This window comes from Myotis brandtii, unplaced genomic scaffold (genome assembly GCF_000412655.1).
Source record: "Myotis brandtii unplaced genomic scaffold, ASM41265v1 scaffold39, whole genome shotgun sequence".
Lineage (NCBI taxonomy): Eukaryota > Metazoa > Chordata > Mammalia > Chiroptera > Vespertilionidae > Myotis > Myotis brandtii.
Genome location: NW_005364953.1, coordinates 2,100,337 through 2,112,665, shown reverse-complemented (window position 1 = coordinate 2,112,665; position 12,329 = coordinate 2,100,337). Strand labels below are relative to the sequence as shown.

The window sequence follows — 12,329 nt, the reverse complement described above, 5'->3', positions numbered from 1 at the left end:
TTCAGTGGGGCTTTGGTGCTCACTGAGTCTTCTCCTTGAGTGAGTCACTTATGGATGTGAAGAGTTGTTATCTGGTATGATCTGACACTGACCACTGGGTACACTGGCTCTTGGGTTTCCAGGGAGGTGCAAAGTTAGCCACTGCCTGGGGTCACCCAGCAGGATCTCCAGAGAGTTCTGCAGATTCCTCCTCTTTGTATTGGGTTTGGAAGTGCCCAGATGAGGCCTGGCTATGAAGCAAGGCAGGTTAATGCTGGTGCCGGGTCTTGGGCCTTTTATTGGTATGTTTTGTGACTCCCTGACCCAGCTGCAGCTTGTTTGAGAGATTTTAGCCTAAACAAGGACAGGCCATTCATATGCAGCAGCTGCTGAAGACAGCTTGGGTGGGGTTGTAAATTGGATGAGGTGAGGTCTTAGGGAATCACCAGGCTGAGCAAACAGAAATGGCTGCTGCCAGTCAGCCCTGTGACCAGGGAGGTGCCAGCATAGAAACAATGATCACTGCAAGCATCTCTGTCTGGGAGAAAGCCTCCCCCAAGTTCCTGACCTGATGCTAGACAAATGTATCTCTCAGAGCCTCACCCTGGTGCTGGAGCTCAGAGGAAGCAGGACCTTGTAAGTTCAGTTCATGGTGCTGGCCTTTTAAGAGGAACAGCTGGGTCTCCAGCAGCCTGTGTCACTGAGCCCCAGTCTGCACTGGTTTTTACAGCCCGTAGGTACAGGGACTTATTTTCTCAGCTCTGGGATCCTGGGCTGGGCTTCTGTTGTGGGGCTGGGACCCCTTGCTCCTCACCAGCGGCTTCTGCAGGGATGATCTCCCTCCCAATTAAAAAAGTGGTACACGTGGGTGTCAGACCCTCTGCATCTCCTACCAGTCTCAGTGTGCTTTCTTCTTCTCTAGTTGTAGGACTTCAATTCAGCCAGCTTTCAGGTGGTTCTGGATGATGGTTATTCTATATTTTAGTTGTAATTTTGATGTGGTTGTGGGAGGCGGCAGGTACAGGTGTTCACCTACGCTGCCATCTCCCATGCATTTTATTTTTTTATTTTTAATTTTTTTTAAAAATATATTTCTTTATTGATTTCAGAGAGGAAGGAGAAGGAGAGAGAGATGGAAACATCAATGATGAGAGAGAATCATTGATTGGCTGCCTCCTGCACGCCCCCTACTGGGGATCGAGCCCGCAACCCACGCATGTGCCCTTGGCCAGAATCGAACCTGGGACCCCTCAGTCTACAGGCTGACGCTCTATCCACTGAGCCAAGTCGGCTAGGGCATCCCATGCATTTTAAATGCTTGAATCATTTCACCAACTAGCACATCCTTTCTATTGGCACTTTCTTCCCAAAAGACCACAGCTAAAAGCTTTAACAACTGGTTTTCCTTGTGCCATGAGCTGTATGTATACAACTTTTCACCTAGTAGTGAGGAATTCAGTCCCAAAACGCCATCTGTGACCTATTTTCTTGGACTCCTTCTGGTACCAAATGTCACAGGTTGAACTCTGAGAGAAACAGGCACTGAAAGGAGTTAGGAGTGCAAAAGGTTAATTAGGGAATAACACCTGTTAAGGAATAGGGAAGAAGAAGCAGAGTTGAGCCACCAGAATGGGATGTGGACCTGAAAAAGTCTTTGCCACCTGAGGGGGCTTTTTGGAGCAAAGATTGCTCATTAGAGAAGTCTTACACTGGGTGAAAATGGCTAGGCTTTTGTACCACTGCTTTTCTTGGTCATTAGCTGGAGTTATTCTGAGAGGGTCTGACTTTGATTATAACCATTTTGCTCAGTCATTGGCTGTGGGATGACCCAACAAGAGTGTGACCTTGTTTCAAAAGCTGAGGCAGATTCTGAAGTTGCTAACAGCTGGAGGCTTGGCAGTAAATCCTTTCTTGAAGCGGGTATAAGAGGTATATAACTTTGTATATCATGTGGACTGAGTCGAACACTATTGTGTATGAGCTGAATGTGTCTGTTTAGACTAAAATTTATATTGCCCATTCACTATCCAATGGCTGAGTCTTAAAACGATTAGATTTGCACATCTGACTGTCCTATGAGTGAATGACCTTGATAGAGTGCAGTAAATTGGGGTATTGGCCAAGGAGGGTGCCCATAGGAGTGGCAATAGTGATTAGTACAGGGGATACTCCACATCCAAAGGAAATTGAGGGCTTGGTTGCCTGGATGATGGGCTTCTTTTGGGAGAAGAAAGACATTGAATGGCCAGGCTGAGAAAAACTGCCTTTGCTGATGGATCAATAATGTAGAAAGTAGACCTCTTTGGACAGATGGTATGAGATTTTTCATTTTTATTTTGTAGAGTATTAGATGGCACTTCCTCTCTGTCCTCAACATTACTTCCTAAGTTATGCCTCTGGTTTTTTCCCACTCCCACATTTCATTTATTTTGTTTCATTCATTCATTTGTTAGTGAAATATTTACAACTCTGTTTCAGTTATGGAAATGACTAAGAGAAACTCTGCTCATGGCCTTAGCCCATGATCTAGTAGGTAAGATGATATATCATTATAATGCTATGAAAGAAGTATGCACTACTGAGATAGGAACATGGAGGAAGATTCTCTAACTCAGTCCTGTGGGGAGAAGATAGACACGGAAAGCTTCCCAAAGAAAATTATGCCAGTTTGGTCTTAAAGACAGAGTATGAAATAGTTAGACATAAAAGTGAGGGAAAGGAGATTCCAGGCAGGTAAGAAGCATGTGCAAAAACATGGAAGCATGACAACAGATGGCAAAGCCAGAAATTTTAAGTCGTTAAGTATAATTGGATCTTAGTGGATATTTGTGATGGAGTGGAGAATGGAGGTAAAGGAGTGGTAAACAATAAGGCTGAAGACATGGGTAGCAGGCAGATTATGAAGGGATTTTTGTGAAAAACAAAGGGCATTTACTCTTCTGCCAAAGGGCAATTGGGACTCATTTGATGCCGAAGAGTGATGGGGTGAGGAAAATCACTCTGGCTGCAATATGAAGGAAGAATTGGAGGGACACAGACTAGAAACAAGAGGGACAGGTAAGAGGCTATTGCTTTAGCTATATAGAAAGTGTTACAAACTCAAACAAAGATAGGGATTCATAGAAGTAGATTTCAGAGATCAAAGAAGCAGAATCACCAGGATTTGAGTGACGGTAAGCATGAGGGAGGGAGCTGGCAAGGTTGATTACCAGGTTTCTGGAGTGGGTGAATGGGTTTATGTTGGTGATTGACCCCCGTCCTGTGGCTCAATCTTTTGTGGCAATGGTAAGGGGAAGGAAAAAAAATCTAGAGAATTGGCTGTTTAGAGTACGCTGTACACTTATACAAATATACATACTTGGATATATACAAATATATATATCTCAAATGCATCCATCCCTTTCTTTTTGTTCTTTCTTTTATTGCATCCAGGTTCCAAACAACATTTCCCTCAAGGTGATCAGAACCATCTCCTTATATTATGCTTCAGGGTGTGGTTTGCAGGTCTTTGGCTAGCTTGTTTGGAGTTTGCATATTCTTTCTTTGGTGATAACACTCATTGATTTTCTTCCACATGAGTGTAAACCATATTATGATTCTGGGATCCAAAAGATAAAAAGAATCATATGCTTACTTTTCACTATATCTATAGCTATGCAAGTTGATGTGTTTATGGGATAATCCAGGTCACAAGATACCATAGACATTTGGATATACAGATGCCTCTTGACTTACTAAGTGATTAATCCTGACTAAACCATTGTAAGTTGAAAATATTGTAAGTTGAAATGTATTTACTAGCCCTGGAAAAGATTAAAATCCAAAATTTAAAGTACAGTTTCTACTGAATATGTATCACTTTTTCACAATCATAAAGCTGAAAAATTTTAAGCGGAATCATCATAAATGGGGGATTATCTGTATTGGTTTGGAGCTCAGGAGAGAGTTTTGAGATGGAAATGGACACTTGAGAACAATCATAATACAAGTAGAAATGGAAACCTTGGTATAGCACCATGGGAGAATGTACAGAGTGAGAAGAGAGGAATGAACATGGTGGAACTCAGGAGAACATTGATATTAAGAGAGAAGAGGAGACCAGAAAGCAGAAGAAAAATTAGCAGCAGGCTAGGAAGAAAACCAGGGGATAGGGCTGTCACAGAAGTCAAAGGAATAGGGAATAAAAAAATATATGTTTTTTGGTTGTTTCTTTAATGTAATTTTTATTGATTTCAGAGAGGAAGGAAGAGGGAGAGATAGAAATATCAATGATGAGAGAGAATCATTGATCAGCTGTCTCCTGCATGCCCCCCACTGGGGATTGAGTCTGCAACCTGGGCATGTGCCCTGACCGGGAATCAAATCCGGACCTCCTGGTTCATAGGTCGATGCTCAACCACTGAGCAACACCAGCCAGGCATAAATAGAGATTTTTGAGATGGGAGAGATTAATAGCACCAAATTCTAGAAAGAGGTCAAATAAGCTAATGACTATCAAGTAAGGTAAAGTAGGAGTTAGCAAGCTTATTCTGTAAAGATTAAGTTAGTAAATATTTTAGGCTTTTTGGGAAATACTGTTGCAACTACTCATCTCTGCCAGTGGAGGGCAAAAGCAGCCACAGATAATATGTAGATGAATGAGAGTGGTATGTTCCAATAAAACTTTATTAACAAAAACAGGTGGTGGGTCTGATTTAGCCTATGGGCTAAAGTCTGCCATTCTTTGCTATAAAGTATAGATTACAATTTATTGATGACTTTGGGCAGTTTCTATAGGATGGTGGGGCAGTACAATAATTGTGGAAGAGGAGATAGGATGTAACAAGATTTTCTAAAGCTACACTGTAAATGGGGGGAAATGGAGGCCTCAGATGGCTTCCCCAGGTTTGAGAGTGTTCCCAGTTGTTCAGGAAAACTAGCACTCTTATGGGGGAAGACTGCAACGTTGTTGGAAATATTTGCAAAATTTCTCCCCCTGTCTGCCTACATTCAAGATTCCTGTGAGCTGCTGCCAGAGCTTTAATTGACTTGTTCAAGCTTAATGAATATTTATTAAGAAAAATTTAAATCAACCATTTGCTACAAGATTGAAACTTAATGAAACCACTGCGGGGGCAATTTTGTCAAAGCTGCTGACATGGGGAGAGGATTATTTCCTAGGCTGTCATTACAGGTTCTTTTGTACTTTTATAGCTTATGCATCATGAGTTAATAAATAAGCAAATACCTCCTGCTCAGAGGGTGGGCAGGCTGTCAAGAATGTGGACATTCTGAAGTTCTCAGCAGCTAGAGGCTTACAGGGGCTGGATATAACTCCTCAGTTGAAAAGGCTCACAGCTTTTGAGGCACAAAGAGAAATTCAGTTAAGCTCTAGGCTAAGGGGAAAGCATAGATGATAAGGTAACAAACTTGGCTCCTGCCCTCAGGGGGTTTTCAGTCTTGCTGACAAGGTAGATGATGACTTGAAAGGATCTGAATCCATTCATGCCCAATGCTGTGCTCAGAGAAAGAACTATAAGAAATCCAAATGAAGACTCTCCCTCTGCCCCTTCCTAATACAATCAAGTGGAGCCTAACTGAATTTAATTGGCAAGTTGCCCAAGTTTTTTGACAGTCATTGTCATTGTAACCAAACATCACCTGGACAAGTGCCCTATTGACAGAATGAGACCAAAGAAACATTCTCATTTTGTGCATAGGAGGAGCATGCTATTTGAAGTTCAAGGTCTTTTTGCAAATCTGGTTGGTGAGTCTGACTCTATGTGTAAACAAGATATATAGCCACCTATAGTCTAATTTGAGAAAGACTAAAAGTACCCCCTTTGCGTCTCCTTTCCTCTAAGGAGAAAAAAACACACAAATCCCACCTAAACCTCAACTGTACTTCACCATCATCTACCACAGTACCTGAGATTAGCTTCTCCTTTGGGGTAAGGAAGTAGAGTTCCTGCTAAAATATAAATCTATTATTTTGTAAGATCTGGGGACATATTTGGTATAGTAAGTCCTTACTTAATGCTGTTGATTGGTTCTATGATATTAAGCAAAACAATATATAATGAAACCATAAGCTAATTGATATAAACAAGAGTTAAGTTTCACTCGGCCAGGGTGGCTCAGTGGTTGAGCATTGACCTATGAACCAGGAGGTCACAGTTCAATTCCTGGTCAAGGCACATGCCTCAGTTTTGGGCTAGATCCCCAGTCGGAGGTGTGCAGGAGGCAGCCAATCAATGATTCTCTTCATTGATATTTCTATCTCTCTCTTCCTCTCTGAAATCAATAAAAAATATATTTTAAAAAAGAGTTAAGTTCCAACAGCATCTCATTAATGTAAATGAAACAACATTGAACAAAATAATGTTAATCAAAGACTTGCTGTACCTGAACTGACTTCATCAGGCACCATTAGAGTGATGGTCCATCAAGGGGATCATCACTCTAATCTAGTCATTGAATCTGCTCCCTTGATAATCAAGTTCTCTTCTGGTGGGACTGCCAGAAAAGCAGTTGAAGGAAAGCAGTTGAAGAGTTTTAAAGTGCAAGTCATTTACCAGCTAATGGACATTTCAGAGGACATTGAAAATGGCAGTAATATGCTGAAGCCCACAGGCCAAATCAACTACAGTGTGTTATATCAGCCTAATACTTCAGAATCTTCTAAGAATTTTCCTTTCCCGCATCAATTTGTCTTCCTCTCCAAGGTCTTGTGTTCCTTGTTCTCTTGCTCCCTAACTCCAGATATCGTTCTTCCTTTATCTCTTTAGCATCTCAACTCCACTCCTCTTTTCTTAGTTGCAAACTATCCCCTTTCCTTTTCTCCTATCATTATCCCCTGTTTTCTGTAGTGATCATAGTATAAATCTTCTTTATATTTAAACACTTGCTTTATTTATCGGCTAAAACTATATTCCATGTTTAGTATCTACAAATCAGATTAGATAATTAACCTTTGCTTCTTTCTCAGAAATAATTTAAAGTCAGTATATCCCTAAGTTCATTATTTCTCCCTCACTCCAGATCAGAGACCCTTGGTGGAGTAAAGATTTTCCAATAGAACATTAAGTTATTGTCAGTAATTAAGACAGCAGTACAAAACTCAGCTAATTAACTAAGTACTAGGACATATGCTTTGTGATTATGTGGGAAAGGAATTAGAAGTGTTTTTGAGGTTTATCAGTCCTAAGTTTGTGCACATTCATGAGAGATCATATCTGGAAATGGGAGGATTGGACCAAAGTTAGAGTCAAGACAAGTCTCTGAGGAGAGAGTCCCGAAGGGTGGAGGAGGCAGATAGTGGGAATGGAAGGCCCTGAAATCAAACTTTCTTCCTTTGCATATGAACCGAGGTCCTGCTTATTGCTGTTTGTAGACACCATCTCACTGTTAGTGATCCTGACAAACCTAATCTAAAGTTTGGTGGTACCGTTCCACTTAGGTGAAGGGGTCTGAGTCTGACTGCAGCTGCAGTTGGGGTGGGGAGAGGCATAATCCTTTGTGAAAATCATCAGTAAGGTGACTTACATTGGCAAAGCTTCTGGTGGGAAGGAAATTAGTGAATAATTACTTCTTGCCATCTGCATCCAAGCCAATTTTACACAAAGCACAGAAAACAGAATTCTTTCTTTACAATTTTATTTACAAAATGTATTAAAACTTTGTACAATACCTCATGGCAATGAGGCTCCGTAATTTGTACCCATACATGCAATTTATGCTTTTACAGCCATTAGTTTGCTTGGCAATTTTTCTGTTCACTGAAGTACAGCTTTAACAACAAAAAGAAAAGACTTGGAAAAATAATCCTCAAGTGACTACCGCCAAACTCCCATAGCTTGAAGTTAGTAGCAGAAATTTGAAGCAATCAATGTTTTTTTAAACATGCAAATTTTTAAAAAATAACAAACCAATTTACCCGCCTCTTCATTCCCAATTAAGTTTCTCTCTGAAAAACTGATTTGAATCAATAAACATACATTTCTTTTTATACAGTGCCTATTAAAACATTTGTGTGTAGGTAGGTTGGTTTGTTTTATGTTAACTTCATATTCGCACAGCATTAGCTTCCTGCGCTGGAACATTATAGCATTCAGAAGTTGAAAATTACAGTTTCATGAAAACAAAACAAAAACACAACAGCTTTCTTTTTTTTTGTTCAATACCATTTAAAATTTGACAGATAAGTTATTCACTTATGACACACTTTTTTGGAATGAAAGTTTATATTACACTTTTCTTGAAACATTTTGTTGGAACGAGACTTCTTCCTTTCTTTTCTGAAGACAAGAGCAAATTTTCAGCAAGTCAACTAAGCATCTAAAGGTCACACTTGGGAAATAAATTCGAGCTCTTAGTTTTTACAGTCTGGAAACTTCCCAATGCATGTCACTGATGAGAGCAAACTATTGAACTACAGAAAGCATACGTCGTTATATAGGAGGTAATTAGTGAGCAACTATTTCCTCTGACTGTTCTGATGATGCCAATGTCAGGTACACAATTAGTGACTTGATAGCCCGCGGAGCAGTGGTGCGATCTTCTTAGAGAGTCAGTAGAGACACTGCTCCAAGCAAGGACCTGGGAGTGATGCTGAGGCCCTCAGTTTAGCAGTAGGTTTCGGAATGCATTTTATTCTTTGCAAACTAGAAAAGGACACATGCAGTCTGACGGAGAGCCGCGGGCTGTAACAGGCAACAGCTGGTAAGACAGACCTAGCAAGAGTAAAGTCAGATTGAGATCTGTGGTCTGAACCCACTGGCTTGCCTTGCAACGCAGTACTGTCTCCGTGATGTACACTTGAAAGGCATACTTAGCAGAGAAAGCAGAGCTAAACACAGTGTTGTTTCTGAGAAAGATATTCTAAACACATTTGGGAGTATAGGCAGCATTTCCCTCACCTCAATGCTAGATACTGAGCTATATTGACTTAAAATGCACACTGAAGCAAGAAAAACAGATCTGTGAGCTGAAATTCCAGGCTTCTTGAAAAGCCCTAGGGATTCGTTTTAGGGAAGCACCGAGAGGTATGCCTGATCGTGCCCCATCCCTAGCTACACACAAAAGTCAATTTCGAAAACTCTGTTAATCCCTTCACTGAGTGGGAAGTTATCAAAGCATGTTCACGAAACCATTTCAAGAACACAGAGAAGTAACTGTTGAGTCCCTTTTTTTGAAAGTGTTTGAATTTTCTTAAGTGTTGCATCTACAGTTTAAAGATATACACATTTCAGCAACGTTGAAAAGAAATAGTGTGCACAGAACTTCATCACCAACAGGAAGTACCAAAAACATCTGGTCAGCAGATCCTAGAACAAATGCCAGTCTGTCTTCCCACACACAGGGAGTCAAAGAATTTTTATCAGGAGAAATTATTTTAGCTAAGATGGGCCTATTTGCTGAACTGGAATTTTAAATTTGTGTGTGTGTATTAAAGAACATGGTGTTTAAGTACTGTGCAGTGGTATCAAAGAATGGCTTTTGTTGAATTGACTTTTTTTTTAGTAAGATTTTTTTTCCACATACTGGAATCTTGCATGTCCATTTTTTTGTTGGTTTTTTTGAAATTTTTCTCAAGCAAAGCAAAAAGATTTCAATGATGGTTTGTATTGTTGCAAGTCTCAGAGTGTTCCATAAGGCACTGAAGGAAAAAAAAATCAGTTTTTCCTATTGAAAGGTCATTGCACCATCAGCAATATTCGTGTCATGCCCGACACCAAGGAGAGTGAAATCTGGCTCAGGATCCTTGAAGCAGCCACGTTTTCGGTGATTCCTCTCCTCACATGCCTCTAATGGGAAGGGATCTGAAAAGGCAAGGGGGAAATTTAAATTTGAACGGGCTTTTTTTTAAATTGGAAATTGAGAAGTTTATTATGGCTCACTCTATCTTGGACAAGAACCACGGCTGTTTTCTCAAATTGGCATCTCTGGGGCTGCACCCAGTTTTACTGGTTTTAGGTAACATGTTAGTTTAAATTATTTTACCTTATGCAAATGTTTTTCAACAAGTTAAATTAAGTTCTTTCTCTGCTATGTATTGTACTAAGGAATATATAGGCATTGCATGAAGTCTAACTCAAGACGTTAATCACTTAGGATGTAGGTATACTAGAAAGTCTTAGTAGCATTTAAATAGAGATATTCAGAAAAAAAATAAATATAGATATTCAGGATAACTGCATTTAGGAGTGTATTCTGATTGCAGAACCTGTGACCAAGGACTGTTTACCTGGTACAGAGGGTAAATAGTGTTCTGTAGCTTGCTCGATTGAAATCCATTTGCCTGTGAGAAGAAAATTTGCTGCTCATTGCCAGAAAGGTGACAGCTTATTTCTCTTAATACCTACAACCTTAGTTATTAAAGTCTGAAAATAGTACAGAGACCTTAAAGAGAAAGCACATTTCAGGGAAAGGCCAGAACAGTGAAACCCATGAAGGGGGTTGGCATTCATGGGGTCTTTGCCCTGATATTGTGGGCCTGATGGAGATGTTGATGCCACTCTCCTCTTGGAGCATTAACTAGTGCAGAGGATTCATTTGCCCCTGGTTCTGAAAACTTTCTTGTCTCCTCTTTAATCTCACATCCCTCCTCTTTATCCTTTCCCTCTACACTAATGGACCCTTCTCTTCCTGAGCTAACAATGAATTCTATCCCAAAGGACTGGCATAAAATTTTCTACCACTGGCCCTGGAATAAAAGTAAGAAGACTGACAAAGATGCACCTGAAGACCAAAAACCAGAGGGCAGAATAACACTAACATGAAAGTGTTAACAAGAAACCTTTTCTTTGGAATGCCCAGATTCCTGAGTCATATCTGTCTCAGAAACTTAGATAAATTTCACATCTATGGTAGAAAGATCCAAGTCCCCTCCTTGGTTCCCATTGACCATAGCTGCATAACTTTGGGAAAGCGACCTAATCTCTCAGTGCCTCTGTTTCCTGCTTTTAAATGGCAATAGATGACATTATCTCTGAGGTAAAAGTCTTTGGGGACAAAGAACATCACTACTCCAGCTATTCCACCTAACAGAGGATCAAGTCTGTAAGCAGGAAAATTTCCCCAGCAAGGATGTCTATGAGTAGGCTGCAAAAAGAAGATTGATGACTTTGAAAATGGCTACACGAACAAAGTTAATATTTTCTAGGAAGAATATTTTAGAGGAAAAATGGAAATCTTCCTTCACTTTAGCATCTTGAGGTCTTGAAAATGAGGATTTCAAAAATATTTTTGAAGAAACCAAAGAAGCCAGAAGTAGTGCTGAACAGCAATGAAAAAAATTAGAAAATATTTCTTAAAACAATTAGCAGAATTAACCCTAGGGCGCAGTGAATCTGGAACACTTGGCAGTCGGTCACCTGCCAAGCTATGCTTGGGGCCCACACTTCCAGTAGTAGGTCAGTAACCCAGAGAGGCAGCAGGTAGCCTCTTGACTACCTGCTGCTTAGTGGGTGCTGGATCTGGGGCTGAGGCACATGTTCCCATAAGGAGTTTAATAATCCTGACTCTACTCTCACCCATAGAGGACTTCCTCCTCTTTCAAGGATGCCTTTTTATTAAGCAGATTTCACCTGGATCACATTTTTTGTAGGTGATTTGTCCTTGAGAATTTTTCCTGAAGAATTACAGGTACCATAAACTCCCAAGGCTGGCTGTGATAATTAGTAATAAAAGTTACACCTCAGGGTGCCTCTTCATTTCTGTGCCCCTGAGTAGACCCTGACAGATCTAGGCCAACACATTGAACTGGAAGTCTAATAATTAGGCAACAAATTAGATATTCCAGAACTTCTTGGGGAAATAAAGGATGAATGAATGAAGATCTCACTCTTCACTTAACCAACATTTCCCTAACATTACATCACCAAACTAGCCGGAGACAGCAGAGGGGTTTCTACTCCAGGCTCAACCCGCTTTGTGCCTCTTGACTGGCACATGTAAGGCTTTTTCCAGCATCCTCCAAAGCTTTTTTTTTTCTTTTTCATCTGGAGACTTCACAGACTTGGGGGACAGATTTGTTTGCAGAGGCGTTTCCCAGGTTTGCTTTTCATCTGAGGGATGGTTGCCAAGGTGCTAGCTAACTGGGCTGTAACCACATAGGCATCCATGCCAATTAAAATGTGATTTTTGCTTTAATTAGCCTAAGTTTTGCTTCACAAAATGGATCAACCAAGATGACTTAAAGGAAAGCCAGAGAACCAGAAGTTGTGTCAAGTTCATTTCTGTGGCTCTTTTCCCACATTTGATGTCCTGGTCTGCTGCTTTAGAACAGCAACATTCTGCCCAAAGGTTTACTGATCTCAGTTTCTTTCCTTTTCTTTCTTTCCTTTTCTTTCTTTCCTTTTCTTTCTTTC

The 12,329-nt window shown here is 40.5% G+C and overlaps 1 protein-coding gene and 1 long non-coding RNA gene across 4 annotated transcripts in view; both read right to left on the bottom strand.

The window, feature by feature from the left end:
* LOC106727213 overlaps positions 1–349 on the bottom strand; it is a 20,946-nt gene extending 20,597 nt beyond the window's left edge. The window contains exon 1 of the long non-coding RNA XR_001363388.1: positions 340–349. This is a non-coding gene — a long non-coding RNA (uncharacterized LOC106727213). The remainder of the gene's footprint in view (positions 1–339) is intronic.
* Positions 350–7,597: 7,248 nt separating this feature from the next.
* The window catches only part of GRIA3 (glutamate receptor, ionotropic, AMPA 3), a 323,974-nt gene continuing 319,242 nt past the window's right edge, over positions 7,598–12,329 (bottom strand). For 2 of the 3 annotated variants that reach the window (XM_005872700.2, XM_005872698.2), the window contains exon 16: positions 7,598–9,779. The gene's annotated coding sequence lies outside the window, so the exon portion shown is untranslated. Of the gene's footprint in view, positions 9,780–10,204; positions 10,259–12,329 lie in introns of all 3 variants that reach the window. The other variant, XR_313960.2, reaches the window with a different exon arrangement.